Genomic DNA, 16,158 nt, shown 5'->3' with positions numbered 1-16,158 from the left:
AATTACAACATGGCGTGATCGCAGCATAATGACACATGCAAGTGTCTGACCACATATAAAGCCACAATATCAACTTTCCTGAAAAGTAGCGTTTTTGAAGATACTAGGTTTCTGCCTGATTATTGAATGGCGGAAATTCCAGTGGGATAAATTTTGGCAGGATATTCCCACTAATAATGTGTCCAATTTAGCTGATTGAAACATTCACCATTGACCTCAAATTTCAGCATTTTTTTTTTTTCTAAAATGTTATCCATGTTTCATGGAACTCTTTATTTTTTCTCTGTAGGTTTATTTCAGGATGTCACTGTCCCACTGGTTATGGAAAAAAAAAAAAAAAAAAAAAAACATCTTAATTATCTGACTGCATTGCCTATAATACCAACAAATCCTACAATTAGAGACTTTATAATAAACATTTTATTCCGAAATTATTTTTTTAGATTCAAGTAGCTTTTTAACAAGGAATTACTATTATTATATTGATTTAAAAACAAATAGAAAATAATTAAAAATAATAAAATAAAAATTAAACATTTGAATTAAATAAAACATGCCATTACTATTAATAATCAACTTAATATTTCTCTTCATTGCTTTATTTTTTGTAGCTTAACTCTCTTCTGTCATCTTCCCACAGACTATAATGCCAGCAGCATCTTTCCTTCCTGTTTTCTGGACGCCTTGCGTGATGTCATTTCCTTTTGAAGGTCCAAGATAAACATTCATTTCTGGATCACCTGGGGTAGCGCTCTGATAGACAGCTCAAGGATCCGAGTATTCCCTTACATAATTAGCAAAACCAGGCATGGGCATAATCTCATTCTCCAGACCCAGAAATGATGTGCCCTAGAAAGACAAGTTATTTTTATTGATTTATTGATTGATTTTCACTTTATTCTCATCTCACCGCTGTTGACACCTGAAGTTTATGCGTTCAGATAACTCCTCTGCTCTGCTCTGTTTGGAAACGTGGTTTTATACTCTGGAAAGAAACATAAAAAGTTTTGAGAACATACTCCTCTGTGATGCAGTGGAGAGGTTTTTGTGTGCGTATGTTGTGTTTGATTGACAGCGAGCCGGAGATATACCTCAGTCTCCAAGCGGGAGCGAGATATTTAATCATTCGTAATTAACATTTCTGCCGTAGTGGAAGCTGGAAGACAGCAGGCACGTGTGATTATCTGTGTGCAAGACAAAAGTGATGATTAAGAAAGTTAGTCCTAATTTAGACAACACATGTCCACCTTTGACCATCCAACCCGAGCAAAAGGAAGCCACATGGGTTCAGGTTGTCTTCGCACTCATCTTCTTTTCAGCACTTTGTTCAAACGTTCTTTGAAATGTTGATATTGAGCCGATTAAAGATGTATGTAAACAACTTATGGTGAATTCTCAGAGCTGTGCAAATATTCACTGTTTGCATCTCTGACATTTGCAGGCGTTTTGTAATGCGCGGCTCTCGCTTTGTGCCGTACAAGTGTTCGGGTCATGACTCCGTGGTCCGTTCTGCATGTTTGGACACTTTCTTTTCCTTTCATTTGACTTTTTTCTCTTTGATAATTCCTGTTTCACACACACTGACCTCCAAATGTATTCTACCCGGAGCTCGCGAGGCCGGTTCTCTGAAGAACGTGGTTTTCCCCTTGCGACGCCCAAATGCAGATGTTCAACCGCTCTGCCAAGAACTAGCGAGCCTTTCTCTCTCCCACCAGTCCCAGGACAGCTTCACACAGCCGTCCATACTGGCACAAACACTACGTTTGTGTGTGTGTGTGTGTGTTTGTCCTCCCTGCACACCACATCACAGCAACCAGCTGAGGAACAATTTCTGATGTCTTCCACCTTTATTTTCTTCACGTTTCTTCTCTGCCTTTCTGTCTTTCATCCTCTATTTTCCCCCTTCATCAGGAATGATCGTAGGGCTCTTAACCATCATGGATAATTACTCAAATGACAAATTGAATTTGGTTAATGGTGAGGATCTGACTTTGGGATTTTCAGGATTTCACCCCTGTGAGCGACCGCAGAGGCCGGGCTAACCAGAAACACGCTTTCTCCATCAAATAGTGGTCTGCAGCTGGCTGTGGGAGTGCTCAGCGCTGGTATTCAAGCGTGGATTTGTGTGTGGGATATTTCCTATAGTTTAAATGAACACCAGGTGGCCTATATGATCAGGCCATTACTTCATGACTGTGAGCACCAGGTCAGACATTAGCCAAACTGTGAAGACATGCTGTCACCAGACACTACTCCGAATCACATGTTGAGGTTTTGTACATTTTATGTACACTTTATGTAGTTCTGTGTGAAAATTCCCATTGTAGCTATAGTTTCTACCATATATAATAAACTACAGCAAATGTGGTAGCCTGATATTAGCCATCAGGTTAGTATAAAAATGACACCGTTTAAAGGAGTAAAAGTAACTGTAGAGTAACTATAATGTTTTTGATGTAAATATATGTAGCCAATATGGGGATATGGTGATCCAAAACATTTGCATTCTTTTACAAATGTATTTCGTTTGCAGAACATTTCCATTCGCTCGCAAAGCTATTGTGTTCCCATGAGAAACTTTACATTTGCTTGCAAAACATTTGGGTTCTCTCACAAAACTAATGCGTTCCCCCCTAACAGTACTAATACTCTAATGAGAATTAGTTGGCATGTAGGTGCAATGTTATTTATAGTCAAGAGAATATGGGGGCGGACCATCAAAATAAAGTGTAACCCAATCAACATGTCCCTTCAGCGGCTCCGTAGAAATACAAGACTGGCTATATTTCTGCAAAACCTGATATACGGTACATTTCGCTGCACTTTTGAGGTGACACATCCACGAGGCACTATATCATTTTTTCTCCATTGCAGAAAGGGGTTTATAAAAAAAAAAAAAGTGTCGTGAAAAAACAAAACAAAAAAAAAACACATTTTGGTACATTTTTGCAAAATGTGTGTTGTTTATGGCACTTTTCACGGCAGTTTCCAGTGACTTGCGTGTTTAAAAATTCTTGTCACAAGTCAACATAGGACAACATTAACCATTTTACTTGTGTAATCTGATGTATTTCTTGTTCTTCTTGTATTTTGTTTAGTTTATATACATTATATTTAACAATTCAATAAACAAGAACTTAATATTGAGTAGGGTTGTCAAAAGTACCGACTTCGGTACTGAAATATTAAAAATGTGACGATATCAGCATTTTGTCTCCAAGCATTTTGAACGCTTTTGAGTGGATTCTTACACACCTCTGATTGGCTACTGTGTTCACACTCTCAACAGATATGTCTGTGATTGGCTACAATGATCAACGCTTCAAAAACATGTTGTTCACCAAGCACTTACATAGATACACATGGGAGCGTTTGAAAGCAGGCATCTATCAGCGGATATATTAGGGATCCGTTGATAGACGCCTGCTTTCAGTGCTCCTGTGTGTATCTTTGTAAGCGCTTGGTGAAGAGCGTCAACAATGTCTATTTACAACATGTTTTTGAAGTATTGATCATTGTAGCCAATCACAGACATATCTGTTGAGCTCGTGAACACAGTGGCCAATCAGAGGTGTTTAAGAATCTGCTCAACAGCACTCAATGCTGGTATCGTCACGTTTTTAAAATTTCAGTACTGACTTGGTACCGAAGTCGGTACTTTTGACAACACTAAAATTGAATAGCTTACATATTATACAAAACCTTCTCTGTTTTCTCCAATGAAAATAGTTACAAACAAATTAAAACCAAAACACATGGTATTGACCAAATGCAAACACTAACCACCAAGCCACATTATTTCATCTTTAATAGCACTTCTGCTGTTTTAAGACTTCAAGAAGTAAAGTTTACAATGTGACTTTCCCTCAGACTTGACTTTTTTTTTTTTTTTTTTTTGCACTACTCATTTTTAAACTCTCACTGATGTTCACTCATCTTCTTTATCAAGTCATCCCTGCAAATCACACCCCATTGGTCATCCATCAGTCTGCGGCGATCACCAGAGACTCCCTCCTCTCCCAGTAGCATTTTTCTCTCTCTGAACTATCAATCGCTCCATCCGCAAACCAGCTCTCATTTCCCCAAAATGACCCTCCCTCCCCTCTCCGTCCGGTCAGATTGATACGTTTCACGCCGCCGTCACGAGAGGAGGTAAAATATTTCCTGTCACTTAAAGTCCAAGAGGCACGGCTGTTAAATCGTCGAGCCGAACCCAGAAATCCATCAAGCCAACGCTCGACTTTGCACTAGAACATTTGATATGCAGCATTACTGCATCTGCTTTGCCAGATCCTCCTCGGGCCAGAGGTCAATAATGAAACAAAGTTTGGAGGAGCTGCTGGAATATTCACAGTATATGGTTAAAGGGCTTGAGAAACACATCATTAACTCCCCTGTAAGAAAGTCCGCCTCATTCCAGCGACTGTTGTATTCATAGCATTCCCTTTTCGAACGTCTTAACGATCACGCACAGATGTATGGATCACGCCGTTCTCTTCTCTCCTGGCGCGTAATGGCAGAGCGAGAGAGTTGCCCTATGGCTAATTTGTATCATTCAGTAGCGTGACTGTTTGTCAGAGCCGAACTGACTCTCTTGACCTTCTATTTCTTGTGGCGGCCGACAAGTGGCTCTGCCTCTGGTAATTAGTTTTCAGCCGCTCTCGGTGCATGTGTGTGCGTGTGTTTAAAGTTGAGCTTACGAGGGCCAGGCGATGCAGAGTGCTGGTTAAATATTTACTGTTCAAGGCAGATTCACACAACTTTTTAAAATTAATGAGTGGAGCGGGCTGTTTGGACAGTGGCAGCGGTATTGAACTGTTTGTAGAGCTTTTCCACCTCGCACTGGTGACGTGCAAGTCACTCCGTATTTCCCTGCTCTCTCTCTCTTTCTCTTTCTCTCTCCCTCTCTGGAATTAATGGAGAAATGGCCATGTGGTTTCAACCCACGCGGCGCACGAGCCGTTGGATGTGCTCTCTCTATATTAAACTGTATTTGCAATGGATCACTGCCATTGTGAAGTAGTTTTCGGAGAGCTTCAGTGCTTCACTCTTCAAGCATTCAGCTACACTTCTTTTCCTTTCTTTTCCTATTGTCCAACTCTTTTCACTTCCCAGAGGAAGAGGAATTGCTCTTTTGTAGCTTGAGAGACTTAACGAGGTCTCAGCTTTGTTTATTTGAAAAATCACAGTTGTTTTAGATGATTCTCTTAAAATTCCTAATGATGAATAACAATAGAATTGAACAAGACAATTGTTGTACAGAATGTGTATAGAGTAGGGATGTAACGGTACACAGAAGTCACGGTTCGGTACGTAGCTCGGTTTTGGGGTCACGGTTCAGTACGATTTCGGTACAATGGTCACACTTTGGTTTAGGGTCCAGTTCTCACTATCAACTAATTATTACCTATGACCTTTGCCTCAATAAACCCCTAATTACCGCTTATTAATAGCTAGTAAGGTAGTTGTTAAGTTTAGGTATTGGGTAGGATTATGGGATGTAGAATATGGCCATGCAGAATAAGGCAGTAATATCTGCTTTAAGTACTAATAAACAGCCAATATCCTAGTAATATGAATGCTAATAAGCAACTAGTTCATAGTGAGAACTGGACCCTAAACTAAAGCATTACCAGACAAAGGAACAAATCCACAATGCTAGGTTTCATTTATTTTTAACAGACAGTCGTGCAAATCAGTTTGTTCCACCTAGCGGCATTTAGTCCCCTAGTTGGTACAGTAAAGCCTCCTTTAGTGTATTAAGCACTAAGCAGTAAACAGAATACACTCTTTCGTAGGTCATATTTTTTTGCAGGGCTGATAAAAAACAAAAGGTATTTGGTCACAATCAGCTACAGGACTGAAAAGCATCTTGTGTTATAAAAGTACAAAATAAATAGAATAGTGAAAAATAAAACTTGAGCATTAGGAGTGTTACAATTTGCTCCACTTTAAACATTCAAATCTTAAGCCCAGCCCTCCTATACTTAATTATCCATGTTCCGCTCTGTTTCACGCACATTTGACTCATTCGCGTTCATGCATTGTTTTTCTTTTGCTCTTTTTCCTGTTGTGGCGGTTAGCAAACAGCGTTGTATTACCACATGCGCCCCCTTCTGGATTGGATTGTGGATCACCTGTGACTGACGGTATTCATCGTGAACCGTATGAACCGAACCTTGACATCCGTACCGTACGGTTCGGAACGAATACATGTACCGTTACACCCCTAGTATAGAGTTATCTTAACTAGGGTTAAGATAAATAAAAAAAAATAAAAATATGTGAATAATATAAATATGTGTTTATGTTATGTTATGTGGATATATTTAGCTGGTTTAAGGAGTTTTCCATGAGACATGTCTGAGTTCATAATGAAATATCAAAATCTGATTACAGACTTTGACATCTTTGCACGCTGCAGTGTGAGATCTCTTCTGAAACTCACCTTTGTCTCAGATGTTTCTCCTAAAATTCCCGAAGACAAAAATTGAGAATATGTGAATAGTACAGCAGGTGTAGGAGTTTTTGATGAGAAGTGTTTTAGTTCATATTGAGACCTCCCTAGTAAAAAAAAAAAAAAAAAAAAAAAAAAAAAAAACCTATACAAAAATCTATTTAAAATATATTTATTTCATACTAACTATACTTCAAAACCATTAACATATCACTTAAGACTTAATGATATTAAATTATTATTATTAAACTTTATTTGGAGTATTCCTTTATTGCACAATGCACATTTTTTAATATTATGCCTAAAAAGTGTTTTAATATCACTATTAATAAAGATTTTATTATCTTCCACTTTAGCACAATCAAATATACTTCAGTATATGTTTAGTTGAATCTCAGCACTACTTATGCACAATTAAAGTGCATTAAGTACAAAATTAGTTGTTCCAATTTAGCAGACTTTAAGTATACCAGTTTAGTATACAGGACCAAAAGTACAATTGCAGAGTATTTTTATTTAGCACATAAATATGTGAATGTATTTGTAGTATACTTAGCACAAAATAAATGTGTTTCAAATACATTTAGCATTTTTTTTTTTTTTTTTTTCCCAGTAGGGCTTATCTTTAGATTTTGGTACTCCAAATGAGACACATGTGAGATCAATGGATCTTCTTCCTATGAGAAAGCAGAAGTCTCCATTTGCTCTCATTGCTGTCATGTAGAAACAACTGAGATGTTAAAGAGACTCTCATTTTGACTTTACCCACTCCTCGTTTTTTAAAACACTCCTTCCAGTTCAACGCAGCGGATCAGCATCCAGTAAATGACTTACATTTATATATAAAAAAATAAATAAATAAATAAAACAGAAGAGGAAGAAGGGGTGGGTTGTCGATGAAGGGGGTGTTGAGGGCAGGCTAAAGGGATTTACTACAGTTAATCTTTTCCATAGAGTAGATATGTGGGTTCCTTCGTTCAGTGCTTTGTTGACAGAAGTGGGCTCCATTGTAGAGGCTCCAGAGGAGGGGGTCTTTTGAAGGGCCTGCTATCGTCCCGCCGCATGCGCGCCACACTCGTCCTGCGGCCAGCTGATAGGCCGGCCTCGGCACACTGGGAAGATTGAATTGAAGTGTCACACTTGAAGCGTACGGTGCGATCGGCCCTGCATGAGTGTGAGGTGAAGAGGGGAGATCACAACGCTTCCTCTTCGACTCGCGCGAATGAAGCGAAGTGCCGAACGGTGAACGAACCAACAAATGAACGAACCAACGAACGCATGCCCTCCCTCTCTGTGCTTATATTTGACTTTGTGTGCTTGGCTGGTTTTATTATGACAGGCTGAATGGTGAAGGGGGGGATTAAACTGTTAAGCAGACATCAGAGGCTGTCTAATGTTTAATGCAAGAGTGTGTGCATGTAAGAACTGATAATGAATACAAACAGGACGACATCTTATTTGCTGTGTTTTTTATTAGGATGACTGGAGAACTTGACATCCTCAGCTATCCTCTCTTAATCTCAAAAACCCCCGACCCACATAAAAAAAAAAACCTTTATAATTTCTTGAGAGCGCTGTGTAGTTTTTGTTTCTGGGGTTTTACAGAATGGATGGGCTTTAGTAGCTAAGAAATGACAACAATGAACACAATAATTGCATGACTAGTTTCAATTTCATTTTTAATTTGTGAATGGTTGTGGTGGCATTTTTGAGTGGTCACAGTAACTAACTATACACAAATACTGTAAATGGTGATTTTATAAATTTGTTAAACACTGTGTGTATATATTAGGCCACAAATATTTTAGGAATTTGTCAAAAAAAAAAAAAAAAAAGGTCATTTATTAGGCAAATAACAAGCTGAAACAACTAAACTGCCTTTATTCACACATAAAACCAAAAAAAAAAAAAAAAATTATTTTGTATTGCCTTGATAACAGCTTGCATTCTTGCTGGCATTTTTTTATGTACTTTTCCACATTCTCTGTTGTTATTGGCTTCTAAATAGTTTCTAGTTGTTCCCAAATCCCCAAAGCACTGGCCAAGATGAAGCTGTTCTCGGCGGGTACACGAGCACTGAAAGGCTGCTGATGGCCTAGAGCTTGCATCTCCGAAAACGTCTAAACAAATTATAAAATTGGCGCTATGATTAAACATGAGTCACATATTTCAGGTCTAAACAACTACATTCTTGCCTAAAAAACTCTTAAAACTACAGTTCGTGGTACAGCAAGTGTAGTATTTGTAAAAAGTATGGTGGATTTGATCGACCGCCATGACAGTCACTTCAAGCGGAGTGATACAAACGGTGAAACGGTTCCCGTGGTGATACTGGTAGAATATCGCATGGCTGGAAAGACCTCTCAGCCAATCAGATTCAGATATATATTTATGAATTTGAGATTGTCATTGTTTGGCTGACCATTGGCAGACAGGGAGAGTGTTTGGGAGAGTGGTAATTATTATTAATAATGCAGTTCTTCACTTTCTCCTTTAAAGGGATAGTTCATAAAAAAATGTAAATGTTGTCATCACCCACCCTTGTTTCGTTCCAAACCTGTTTGCATTTCTTTCTTTTTTCTGTGCAACATAAAATAATATATTTTGAAAAAAATATCTTTCTTATTTTTGTTTGTTGTGAGGCAAAATATGAGCAAAATATCTTTAAAATATCTGATTTTGTGTTCCACAGAACAAAGAATGTCATACATGTTTGGAACAACATGAAGGTGAGTAAATAATGATTTTTTATTTTTTTATTTAAAACGGTATCTTAAAAAGGGGCAGTGGCCAATTGTTTAATTTAACAGTTTAAAAAAAATTGTGTAGACTTTGTTTGTGTAGACTTTGTCCAAAATATATCCGTATTATCCATTAACTACTCGCTGTTGTATGTGCCGTTTCTCTGAGTGCTGAAATCACAGAACAAGTAGGAGATCATCACCTATGATAATGAAGAGCAGATAGGAGCCGGTGATGGCGGCTTTAAAGGTCACACGTAGACGAATAATTGCTTTTTACATCCTCCACTACGTTTAACAGGCCCGAGGCTTGACCCCACTGGCAAGGGCAGTAAATATGCCATCTCCACAATGCTCACAGATGTACGGACACCGCCGGCTTGTGTTCGGAGCACATTTACTGATGTGAGGTCAGAGCGCTGCATCCAAGGGCCTCTATTAATCAAGAGAAACAATGCAACAACACTGAGCAAATCTCAACATTATAGGACTGACCCAAAGAATGGGGTCAATTGATCTGGAAAGAAATTTTACATAAAAAAAAAAGATTTGATGATGCTTTTCTGATGGAGAATTAGCTAGTGTGCACTCGTTCTTAACTCCCTTAACTCTACTTTCAGATGCGTGTTCCCACAGGAAAGAGAAACCTCAAATGAGATTTGTATAATATCTCAATTGTTTCTCCTAGATGGCAATGTAATTAAATGCAGAGAGAATGGAAACTTTTTCTTAAGTCTTTCGCTTCTCAGTTTTTGTTTCAGATCTCAGAAAAGATCTAACAGATACCAAAAGTCAGAGATCAAACATATCTCATCAACCAAGAGCAAATCATCTAAACTCATTTTATACTTTTAATGCACAGTGAACAATTTTCTCAATTGTCTAAAATGTCGATAACACTTTACAATAGAGTTCCGTTGATTAACATTAGTTAACTACATCAGTTAACATGAACTAACAATGAAAAATACTCCAAAAGCATTTATTAATCTTAGTAAATATCAATTTCAACATTTACTAGTGCAAGTATGTCAATATTATTATATCAGCTAACATGAACTAACAATGAACATTTTGTATTTTTATTAACTAACATTGAAAAAGCTGAATATTGTAACAAATGTATTGCTTAATTTTGCATTACCTAATGGGACCTTATCGTAAAGTGTTACCAAAATGTCTCCCTTGGTATTTTAGTAGAAACATCTGAGACAGAGTTGATACTTAAATGAGACACCTGATACCTGAAAAGTCTCCTGAGCAACCTCTGAGCAATAAAACTTTCTCCTGGGTTATTTAATGCACCACACTAGGCTAAATAAACAGCAAAACAGCGAGTGTTTCTCCTCACCGTATTTCAGCAGGCTTCGTTTAAACCACATGTGCCACCGAAACCCCACAATAACAGAACACGAGCACAAATAGGAACCACCTTGCGGTTCGGAGCAGGCGTTGAGAGCTTGAAATAGTGACTTTGACACGTCTCAGAGGAGAACGGATACTCTTTGGGAATGGCATCTTACTGATCGAGTTCTCTCATCGGGGGACTTGGGATTGTGAAACATGTGGCCGGAGAGTTCTTCGCAGAGCTCCCCGCGTGCCGTCTGACTGCTTTATGCATCTCAAAACACGCTCGCATACTTTCAGGGGTTAAAACAACAGGAAGGGATCGAGCGGGTTTATTATGATGACATGTTTAAAGCGAAGAAAAATAAATCCACTGGAAATGAATGAAACGTTTCATTGAAGCAGGATGTTAACTTTTCATTCAAAAATATTTGACTTGTTGATCTTGTGATCTATACACAGTAAAGTATTTTTGAATGATTTAGAGACCAAAACGAACATGGAAAACAAACATAAAGTGCATTTACTGTCAGTTACTCAGTACATCACATTTTAAAGGACAAAAAAAGTGGCTGAATTATTTTCATATCCAATTAACTATGTATTTTATATCATTATTGGAATTTCTTTAAAAATGCAAAGTAACCCTTTGCAAATAAGATTACTTAGTGGATTATTATTTTTCCTCTAGTCTCTCCGGTCCACACTAACAGGAAAGACTTAGGACTTTTTAGTCTTCAGAAAGCCTTTCAAAACCACTCTGACTTCTCATAGAGAGGCACAGAGCCAAGAGTTACTCCATTCAGAGAGAGAGAGAGAGAGAGAGAGAGACTTGATTCAGTGTGTTTGATGGAGGCAGAACCACAGCTCCTCCCTGTGGTATACACACTGGATTACTCCAACCGCAGTTACATGGTTTCTTCCTCCCTCGCTCTCTCTCTCTCTCTCTTTCTCTCAGTCAGTTGAATTATGCATCAAATGCAAGTGTCGCTGCCTTCAAGTCCTCCTGGAAAGTTCCTTTTTACAAGAAGTCATAATCATGAAGTAAATACATTGAACAAATTTATATTTCTTTTTGTCATTTTCACTTACTGATAAAGAAATGAAGGATTTTTTTTTTTTTTTTTGCACTATAGCAACAAAGTGAAGAGCAAATCATGTGTATTAGGTGTTTAATCAATGCTTTATCTGTGTTCTACTCTTGTTGAACAAGTATTTTTCATCAACAGTGTATAAAATGCTTAAAAAAAATTATTTGTACAGTCAACATTCATAATTAAAACTTAATTATGATTAGTCCCAAAGTGTTTCATGATTCTTTAGACACGCCCTCAACTCGGAAAGTCACGGTTGTTTAAAAAAAAAAAAAAAAAAAAAACTCCCATTGTTTCCTATTGTTGTATTTTTCATGTGTGCTCATGTTGCAAATATGACGAGCATAAAAAGTCAGCTTAAAAGCATTCAATCATAAACAGGCCAGATATTTAATTGAATTTCTGATTTATAATTGAATTTAAATTGATATTTAATTGCATTGAATTTTGAATTCAATGTTATGTACAGTGCTTTGAGAAGCTGCTTTTAAAGGTGCTATATAAAACAAAGTTATTATTATTATTATTATTAATTCTGTTGTTTTGCAGATACGAGACCGAAATGAAATCTCTTATCGTTTGATGACAACTCATTTACTTCTTGATCAACACAACATTGGCTTTCGGGTCAGGATTATCTGATGAGGAATGTTCTGGAAACCTGTTTGAAAATAGTAATTATTTTTGCAATTCATTTCTTGATACTGGTTGCATACTTCTTAAGTGCATTTAATTATTTGGACTAATTTAATAATGCATTCAGCTGTAAGAGTTACTCTCAGCTCTGTCCCCACACATTTTACCATGTACCTTTTTTACAGATTTTTCCTTAATGCAAATCAGTATATATTTTTTCTCACGTTGCTGATATGACGCAGAGGCTTTTGTCCCAACTGCTGTTATATTGCACGCAAGTGCATGTGTGGGACCCAGGGATTTTTACGGCCCATCCCTTGTTGTCTCCAGAGGGTGCTTCCACTCAGGTCCTGGCCATTTCTACCGGCGTTCTTCCCCACCTGTGTGTCGTGCTCTTGTATATTGCTGTATGCCTTCTCTCATCTTTCTTCCTCTAGAAAGACGAAAAAACTCTGACATTTGGAAGAGATTGGTGGGAAAAGCAATCTCAGATCACTCGGTCCCAGCAGATCACACGCAGCTTACCGGGGAGAGCGAGACTCTGGCATTATTTGAACCGGTAACTTCTTTACAGCTAAAATGGCGCAGCCTTGGATATTTTTTTCTCCTCTTGTCCTCTCCTCCGCTTTAATGGGTGAGTGGAGAGCTCGTGCACCGCCTGCTCGTGACATTCGCCGTTTGCGGAGACGTCTCCGTGTGATGGGCCTCAGCTAAGAGCTTTAGGAGTCCCACACCATATGTTTCCTCCCAGGATCACCCCGTCCTGCAGAATTACAGGAACCCGAGCTTAAAAAACACAATTAGTTAAAGGTGAAACGTTTAAGTCCCTATCGCACACGCAGGGTGGCCACCGACACGATCCACCTCCGGCTAAATGTGGCTTTGGTGCGTTTGGTGCCGTGGCCTTTCTTTATGCAACAGTTTGCTCTGCATCACATCTCTCTGCATTCAGCACTTCACCTTTGTCTGTTAGTAAGGGTGTTTTATTTTGGGATTTAAGGCAATTTATACGGCTAAACTGACTTTTTATTTATTATTTTAATTTTTTTAAAGAAATTTCAATTGGAAACTTATATTTTTATGATGTATTATTTATTATTATTAAGCAATATTTTTGATTTGGCATCTGGCATTGTTTTTAAACAATTTTATTTTTTATTTTTATGATGTACTCGTGAATTGGAAATCTATAAAAAGAGATCCATACCATAATCATAATGTTTTGTTGATGTTTTTCATCTGATGCTGACCCCAACATAAAACACTGATTTTTTTTTAATTAAGTTAATTAATTAATTACAAAAAAGTTTAATTAGACCAACAAAAAATGTGTGTCCTATGTATTAATAAATAATTAAATACATAAAAAATAAAATGTATTGTTTTAAAAAATATTATATTTTGTTTAACATGAATTTCAAACAAATTTACTAAAATTAACTTTTAAACATGCATTCATTAGCTATCAAAAATTATATTTTTTAATAAAAAAAGATTATTATATATATGTTTTGTTTTGTTTTTTAATGCTTATTAGACTATCATGTTGTTAGCAACATAATGTCAAACTCTATTGGATTAAATTGTGAAATTAGTTTTTTTTTTTTTTTTTTTCCTGCTAATTTGTGTTCAGTCACTGCAGAAATTCCATTTTGTTTAGGATGATGCCTTAGAAGGCAGCGACCTATGTAGACAGCATGGCAGCTGACTATTGGGAAAGCATAATATTATTTTTGCATGCAAACAGACCATAAAACTGCTCTCTTTTTTTCAGAACATCATTTTAAAATCATTTATCACTCCTATCATCTGATTGCGCCCTCTTGCTGTTGATAATATGGCTGAGATTTTAATTAGGCATCAGGGGCGACACAGAAACAGACCACCCCGGCACTCCACGCTGGTTACCCCTCTGAGACCCCGAGACTCAACCTGCAATAAACGCCAGTCGTCTTTCTATGCCGCGATTCCATCCTCAATTCAACCATTCACCTTAATAGAGCAGCTTCTCCTCACATAATGGAGTTCATCTCCAATCACAAATTTCCTTTTTTCCCCTCTTTTAGGAAAAGATTAGCTCATGTTTACAGCTCTGGATGTGGACTCTCATTTCCTGTTCTATACTTTCAGGAGAAAGAGGCTCATTGTTTGACGACCACATCTGTAATATGTACCTGTGCTTAAATAATGATCCATTCTGAACCCGTCTTGTGTATGTACATATATAGAGGTGGGCGGTAATACCAAATGCGTTTATGTCACAGAAAGAGCCATTTCATGGCAATAAAATTATTTTTATTCAAAACAAAAAAAACCAATATTATAAAACAGATAGTTCTGAATCTAAATTGTTTGTGACTGCACAGCAAGCTGCAAGAGAGTTTAAAGTCAACAAGAAACCTGTTTGCAACCCAATTTACTGTTTTGTTTTTTTTTTTTTTTTTTTTTTTTTTTTTTTTTTAAAGAGATTTCGAGTGAGTGTTACACTTTATTTCCAGAGTTGAAATTTGGATATTTTTTTTTTTTTTTTTTAAATGCTTTACAGTTGGTTGAGCACCTGCTTTTGATATGTTTCTAAGTGAAACAAGATATTCAATGGAAGTGGAAGACAAGACATGATATTATCAATCAGGAACCAATTAGATTGTGTTACATACTACAATAGGTTAAAAAATAAAGAGATCTGTGGCGTTATCCAGAAAGGAAAATCGTTTCAGATGTGATTTTGATAAAGACAAAAAAAAGAGTGAATTTCGATTTCATCCTGACTTTGAAACACCCCTTGTTTAGGACATGTCCTGCTCTGCATAGTCTCAGCCTCAGACGTCATGGACCGATGGCTGAACATCTGATGCATATGGCACAAATAATGGGGAACACTTTGGGAGTTTTGAAGTCATCATCTGATTGGTTGAATTTTCCAGGATTTTCACTCTCTTTTTAAGGGTCCGCCTGAAAACAAAGCCATCGTGATATCAAACTTTCTCATGGAAGAAGAAAGCCGTCGTGTTTACAGCTGAGACAATGAGCTCTTATCAGGATCAACTAAACGCTGGATTTTCAAAAGTATGTGAAGTTCACAGCACCATTGTTGTAGTAAACTTGCACAATGTTCTTGAATGAATTGCATTCCGTTCTGTTATAGTGGGGACATCGACTTTATATTTTTACGCCCCTGAACATGACGCTGAACAAGACGAGCTGTGATTGGTTGCTTTCAGTGTTGCCAAGTCTGCAGTTTTCCCGTGGAATTGGGCTACTTTATCACTGTTGCCGCGGGTTGTTTTTCATGTCTGCGGGTTAAAGTGACCCCAAATAACATGATATTTAGCCCCTGTAATGCAAATTTTACCAAGAGAACCCCACCAAAAATGTGGATTTTACCCCCCGGAATGCAATTTTTACCAGGGGACCCCCCTGAAACGCAAGTGGGCTAGTTTTGAGTAGCAATTGGGCGGGTTATGTTGTGAAAACCTGGCAACCCTGCATCCTCTTGGGCGGTCCTTGGCGAATGAAAGCTGCCCTGGAGACCAGACGTTCTGCCGTCAGTCTGGCTACGCGAGACTACGCTCTGCATGACTGTGTTTCTTTGTCGCATGTAAATAATGTAAAGCAGCCACACTGAAAAAAAAAAGTGTGTAGGATTTACTTTGCAACAATTTTCATTCTGAAATTGCTAGTAAATTTCACAATAAATTACAAAGAAACTGCAAGAGTAACATTGAATTAAACGTGAAATTTTGAAGTAGAAAGACTGAAATAGTACTGATATGCCATATGAATATTACTACCGTCATACCCATTCACACCAAGGACAATAACTATGATAAAGATATAGTTCTAAAAATCATTCTAAACATAAAAGAATATAGAATATAAAGTC

The 16,158-nt window shown here is 37.5% G+C and overlaps 1 long non-coding RNA gene across 3 annotated transcripts in view; it reads left to right on the top strand.

Annotated features, from left to right (window-relative positions):
- The window catches only part of LOC127524219 (uncharacterized), a 39,244-nt gene extending 25,604 nt beyond the window's left edge, over window positions 1-13,640 (top strand). For 2 of the 3 annotated variants that reach the window (XR_007933022.1, XR_007933021.1), the window contains exons 4-5: window positions 9,150-9,186; window positions 12,189-13,637. This is a non-coding gene — a long non-coding RNA (uncharacterized LOC127524219). Of the gene's footprint in view, window positions 1-9,149; window positions 9,187-12,188 lie in introns of all 3 variants that reach the window. The other variant, XR_007933023.1, reaches the window with a different exon arrangement.
- Window positions 13,641-16,158: the final 2,518 nt, after the last annotated feature.

The sequence above is a fragment of the Ctenopharyngodon idella genome, chromosome 12 (genome assembly GCF_019924925.1).
Source record: "Ctenopharyngodon idella isolate HZGC_01 chromosome 12, HZGC01, whole genome shotgun sequence".
Lineage (NCBI taxonomy): Eukaryota > Metazoa > Chordata > Actinopteri > Cypriniformes > Xenocyprididae > Ctenopharyngodon > Ctenopharyngodon idella.
Note: the sequence above shows the minus strand (reverse complement) of the source record. Positions and strands in the feature narration are given on the sequence as shown.